At 46.7% G+C, this 6,078-nt stretch overlaps 1 protein-coding gene across 1 annotated transcript in view; it reads right to left on the bottom strand.

Moving 5' to 3' along the window:
* Positions 1-6,078, bottom strand: part of Ube2r2 (ubiquitin conjugating enzyme E2 R2) — a 67,265-nt gene that overhangs the window by 27,700 nt on the left and 33,487 nt on the right. The window lies entirely within an intron of this gene.

The following is a 6,078-nucleotide window of genomic DNA, read 5'->3' as shown; positions in this document are numbered from 1 at the left end:
CGGGCGATGGTGGCGCACGCCTTTAATCCCAGCACTCGGGAGGCAGAGGCAGGCGGATCTCTGTGAGTTCGAGACCACCCTGGTCTACAGAGCTAGTTCCAGGACAGGCTCCAAAGCCACAGAGAAACCCTGTCTCGAAACCATCCACCCCCCAAAAAAAAATTGTACAAGACTCAAAAGAATAAACTATCAAAACAATTAGTAAAATCACTAAAAACAATTGTTTTAGCAACAATTATTTTAATGAAAAGTGATTAAGACTTGGCATATTCCTGATGGTATGGCTGTGGTCAGGATTAACGAGGATATCTGACATGACCTCTAACCAGAAACACACCCCCCACACACAAGAATTTGTGCACACATAGATGCCCTTGCACTCCCGAATGTGCATGTATGTGCACACGCATTCGCAATAGTGGTACACTTAATCCCAACACAGATATCAAAGCAGGAGGATCTGAAACCCACCCTCCACTGCAGAGTGGGAATTCTAAAGCCTAGAAATAGATCTACAGGGATGACTATGATTCTATGATAAAGACTATAATAAATTCATGGGGAAATTGTTCGTTTGTTTTTGTAGACACGGTCTCTCTCCTCTCTCTCTTCTCTCTTCTCTCTCTCTCTCTCTCTCTCTCTCTCTCGGTTTTTCAAGATAGGGTTTCTCAGGGCTGGAGAGGTGGCTCAGAGGTTAAGAGCACTGGCTGCTCTTCCAGAGGTCCTGAGTTCAATTCCCAGCAACCATATGGTGGCTCACAACCATCTGCAATAAGATCTGGTGCCCTCACTGGCCTATAGGATATATGTAGGCAGAATACTATATACATAATAAATAAATCTTTAAAAAAAAAAAAAAGATAGGGTTTCTCTGTAGCTCTTGTAAACCAGGCTGGCCTCGAACTCACAAAGATCACCTGCCTCTGCCTCCTGAATGCTGGGATTAAAGGCGTGTGCCACCACTGCCCAGCTAGTCTCTCTATGTAGCCCTGGGGTCTCACTATATAGACCAAGCTGACACAACTCACAGAAATCCTCCTGCCTCTGCATCTGCTAGGATTAAAAGTATGCACAGCCATGCTTGCTGGTAAGTTTTTAAAATGATGAAATCCTATCACAAAAGACTGAGGCAGAAAAAAAAATCTAAACTACATATCAAACCTATTCTCTAAAATAAAGATCTAAATAAGTGCACAGATAAATAAAACACACAGATTAAACAACTATCATTAAAATGTCCATTTTCAAATGCAAAAATCCAGCCCAGAGCCTTAAACTTTTAAATATAATGTTTCAATTTTGTGTGTGGACAACAATGTGGACAATAAAATTGACATATTTTTATGTAAAGTTTTTCTATTCTTTGATTTTTAATAAACTTTAGAAACAAAAAAAAAAACCTTTTAAATATAAATTGTCCACCAATGTCTGAGTTTGTCAGCTCTGGGAAAGCACCTGTTACTTGCCTGCCCTCAGGGTCCTGACAGGATACACCCTCAGCTGCAGCACCTAAGGGCAGCCCCCTGTGCACATCTGCTAAGTTTCCTTATAAAAGGCAGGCCTCCCAGCCTGGTCTACAGAGCTAGTTCCAGGACAGGCTCCAAAGCCACAGAGAAACCCTGTCTCGGAAAAAAAAAAAAAAAAAGAATCCTCTCTGCCCCATCTTCTGCCTTTTTCTTCCACCACTCTGACCCCCCCCCCCAATAAACTTCCCATGTGAGCCCTGTTGTATGGCACCTCTCTCTCACTCACCATTTTTTAATTTTTTTAAATTATAACTTCAGCAGGCTCTCCTGGCGCTTCCTCCTGCCCACTGGCAGTCTGAGGCACGTCAAAACCCTGAAACCCAGTCTACCTGTGACAGTATCACTTTTTCAACTAACAAATCACTGGGTCAAACACACTACACCGGCAGAATCGGTTAAGTTTCCTTTCTTCCTGGATCCGTGGGAGTGACCGCTGAGTATCCTGCACCCCTCTGGTGTCCTTGGAAATGGAGGAACCCCCAACCACAGCCTGTAAGGCTACAGTTGACCATCTTCACATACTGACCTCTGGCCAATTTCCATGAGTGAGGTCTCCCCTCTCGAGTGTAGTTTCTCGCCTTTTGGCCCCACAATAAGTCCTGATACCAGGCAATCATGGCTCTCTCGGGCTCGGAGCCCTTGGTCCCCATTCTTTGCATGACGACATACAGGGACAGCCTGTGCTACTTATCCAATCTTCTCTGAATTCCTGGGACTCTAGAAACTGCAGATTCTTGGATCTGATTTCTCTACCTCACTTGTGGGAACTGTGTCCACCTTTACAGGAAGATCTATCTGATCTGATCCAACACCTCTTAGATATCAATCCAAATGGCCACTTGTTCCAAAGGTCCTGCAAAATACCGGATTATTTTGGAACATTCTGCAATCCAATAGATGGAAGGACGTATCCAATTTTCTTTTTCTTCTTCTTCTTCTTCTTCTTTTTTTTTTTTTTTTTTTTTTGTGGTCTTTCGAGACAGGGTTTCTCTGTAGCTTTGGAGCCTGTCCTGGAACTAGTTTTTTGTTTTTTGGTTTTTTTTTTTTTGGTTTTTTCGAGACAGGGTTTCTCTGTGGTTTTGGAGCCTGTCCTGGAACTAGCTCTTGTAGACCAGATTGGCCTCGAACTCAGAGATCTGCCTGTCTCTGCCTCCCGAGTACTGGGATTAAAGGTGTGCGCCACCACCGCCCAGTTGGTATCCTATTTTCCTGCTTTTCTCATCTTTGCTCCAAGCTCGCTCTGTTCTTTTCTCTTGCCTCTTAGTCCTTCCTGTCTCTAATTTCCTCTCCTGACTCTCTGAGGTCCCCCACTCCGAAGTGGCCTTTCCCTTTCACCCTTTCATGCTTCTGCTCCTCTCCAATAAACCTCTTACACTGTTTCGTGCAGCATGTTTGCTTAGCGGCAGAGCTCAACGAAAGGAAACCACTTCACGCTGGGACCCTATCCACCTGTTCGTTCACTGACGGCTTTGCCTTTCATTTAATACCAACAGTTGGGTCTCTGGAGGGTTTCCACCTCTGACCATCCCCTAGATGTAAGGCTTCCTTTCTCCAGCAGTCCCCTCCTTGCCTTCTGGTACCAGGCAAACATGTCTCTCTCGGGCTCAGAGCCCTTGGCCCTGTTCTTGAATGATAATATACTGAACAGATTGTGCCCACTCAATCTGATCCTCCCTAGATCCCTAGGATGCCCGCGTATTCCAGCCTTTGGATCTTCTTTCTCTACCTCACTCGTTGTGCCCAATCCTGTTCTGCCTCATCCTTGGGAACTGTGTCATACACCTCCTCATCCCCACTGGGACGTCCTTTGGAGACCCACTGTGTTATGGTTTTGGTCCCTTTAAGAGACAAACCACACCCATTCCCCTCCCCATCCGCTGAGGCAGGCTGATCTTCAGCTTCCAGCCTGAGCTCGCTCTTTTTTCCATCTTCCTCTCGGAGAGGCAGCTTTGCTTCTGCCTCTCTCCCCACTTCTCTGCTTCCCCCCTTCTCTCTCTCTCTCCGTCCCCCCTTCACCCTTCCTCCTCCATTAACCCCCTGAATAAACATTCAACCTCACCCTGCATGTCGTGTCTACCCATGTTTCTGTCTTCTGCCTGCCCGCCATGTGTCTCCCTGCCTGGAACCAGCCATTGCTCGGGACCAGCAGCCCACCTCTGCCTGGGGCCCACTGCCTGCTGCCCCATGGTCAGCCACCACTGCTCTGAGACCAGCAGCCATCTCTGCCTGGGACTGGCTGCTCCCAGGGCCCGCGGCCACCATTTGGGACCCACAGCATTTCTGCTGCCTACTGCCACCGGGGATCTTGCAGCATTTTTTAAAAAAGAATAACACACTGACTATGCATTTTAAATCAAATCTTGCCTCAGTATTCTTTGGACCAGACAGTCAGGGAACAGAGAGAATTCTCCATTTTCTTTTTCATTGCTCCAAACCTGCTTGTGTCTGTTTGCTCTCCCTCTCTAAATGTCCAGTCTACGTTAGCTGTAAAGTGGGAGTCAGAAATGGAGACAGTCCTTGGGAAAGGAGCTAACTGCCCCTTATAAAACACCCTTGTTAAAATGTCACAGGAACTTCACCTCGACTGGAACCCTGCTTCAGAGAACACTGAGAGCAACTGCCTTGTCTCCAATTCAGGAGAATGAGGCTTCACCCGACAGCAGCGCCAACTCTACTGGATTAGGAACCCCATATGGAAGTGGATGCCTTTGTTTCCTGACCCTGATCTCCTCGTTCTCCTATCTTTAACAACCACTCCCTGCTTCACCTATTTCTTCTCTATTTATCTCCAAGGAACTGATCAGCTGTTGTTACAGGACTGGCAATCGTTTAGTCACAGAACTGGAGGCGCAAGACTACTTTCAAGTGGTAAAAACCAACAGCACCCCAGAAGTATCCATGTACCCCCCAGACTCAGAAAAGAGACTCACAGAAAATAGATGTAACTATTAATGTAACTCTTTACTATTGCTTTATTTAAAAAGTACTAACTCTACAATGACCGCCCTCAGTATCAACCACCTGTGTTTCCTGGTAAACTGGATAGAAAGAAGGTGTCCTGGTGATGGGAAAGGATCAAGTGCTTTACGGTTTGTTTACATAAAGATAAGAAGCTTAACTGGTGACAAGGAAAAGTGACTTCAGGCGGTTAAAAGATTGAAACATGTTTCAGATTTCTCTCTCACTATGCTACTATTATCGTCTTAACATCAATCGACGGAATCCTGATAAGTTATTAACTGGCAGAGTGCTACACTCTGTGAGTAAACCACCTTTCCTGTCATTTGGTTTTAGTGCAGATTACAAACAGTGGGAATGATAATGTGTCTAAAGCTCGTCTTTTCACAAGCTCAAAGAATTCTTGTGAGCTCCAGGGAGTCGACTTGGATCCACCTTGAACAGCATCTTGCCAGGTCCAAGAGGCACGGGAGGGTCCCACAGAGTCTGGAGAGCAAAGTGTAATAGCCAGCTATCCCCAACTCTCTCAGGCTCCCTCAAAGATTACATACGCCCCCAGGTCAACAGGAAGCAGTCTCAAGAACAGAGTCCTCATCCCCACTTCACCTGCTACCCCTTTCTAATAAGCAAAGGGAGAAACATTAGCTTTCAGGTGTCTGTACTGGCCTGCCCTCAGGGTCCTGACAGGATACATCCTCAGCTGCAGCCACTAAGAGCAATCCCTGTGCACAGACTCTACATTTCCTTATAGGCGGGTTTTGCCCACCTCCAGTCTCTCTCTTCCCCCACTCTTGTCCTCAAGAACCAGTCTCTGCCCCCCTCCTCTTCCAGTAAACCTCCAATGTGAGCTCTGTCGTGTGGCATGACTCCTGCTGTTTTTTAAATTATAATACCATCTGCATTCTGTTAAGACAGGGTCTCGCTACATAGCCTTGGCTGGCCTGGAACTCACTATGTGGACCAGCTGAGATATACCTACTTTCCTCTGCCTAGGCTGTCAGTGCACCATATGCTTGACTAATGCCTACAGAGAGAGGCAGAAGAAGGCATAGGATGGCCTAGAACTAGAGCTGTTGTTGTCACCATGTGGGTCCTCTAAAAGTGTGACAAATGCTCTTAACCACTGTGCCAACTCTCCAGACCCTCAACCCCCAGCCCATCAATGGACTGCTTGGTAGAAAAAGCTACCTGCCACCAAGCCTGATGACCTGGCTCAGTCCCTGCAAGATTGAAACACTAATTCCGTAACTGTTCTCAGGCTGAAGAGATGGCTCAGAGGTTAAGAGCACCGGCTGCTCTTCCAGAGGTCCTGAGTTCAATTCCCAGCAACTACATGGTAGCTCACAGCCATCTGTAATGAGATCTGGTGCCCTCTCCTTGACCGTAACTGTTCTCTGACCCATACTTGTATACCATAGCCCATGCACACCCACACACATATACACACATTTTTAAAAAAATGAAAAACATAAGCCGGGCAGTGGTGGCGCACGCCTTTAATCCCAGTACTCGGGAGGCAGAGGCAGGCGGATCTCTGTGAGTTCGAGACCAGCCTGGTGTACAAGAGCTAGTTCCAGGACAGGCTCCAGAACCA

Source organism: Microtus ochrogaster, linkage group LG5, assembly GCF_000317375.1.
Source record: "Microtus ochrogaster isolate Prairie Vole_2 linkage group LG5, MicOch1.0, whole genome shotgun sequence".
In the NCBI taxonomy this organism is placed as follows: domain Eukaryota; kingdom Metazoa; phylum Chordata; class Mammalia; order Rodentia; family Cricetidae; genus Microtus; species Microtus ochrogaster.
This window is presented reverse-complemented; position numbering and strand designations above follow the sequence as displayed.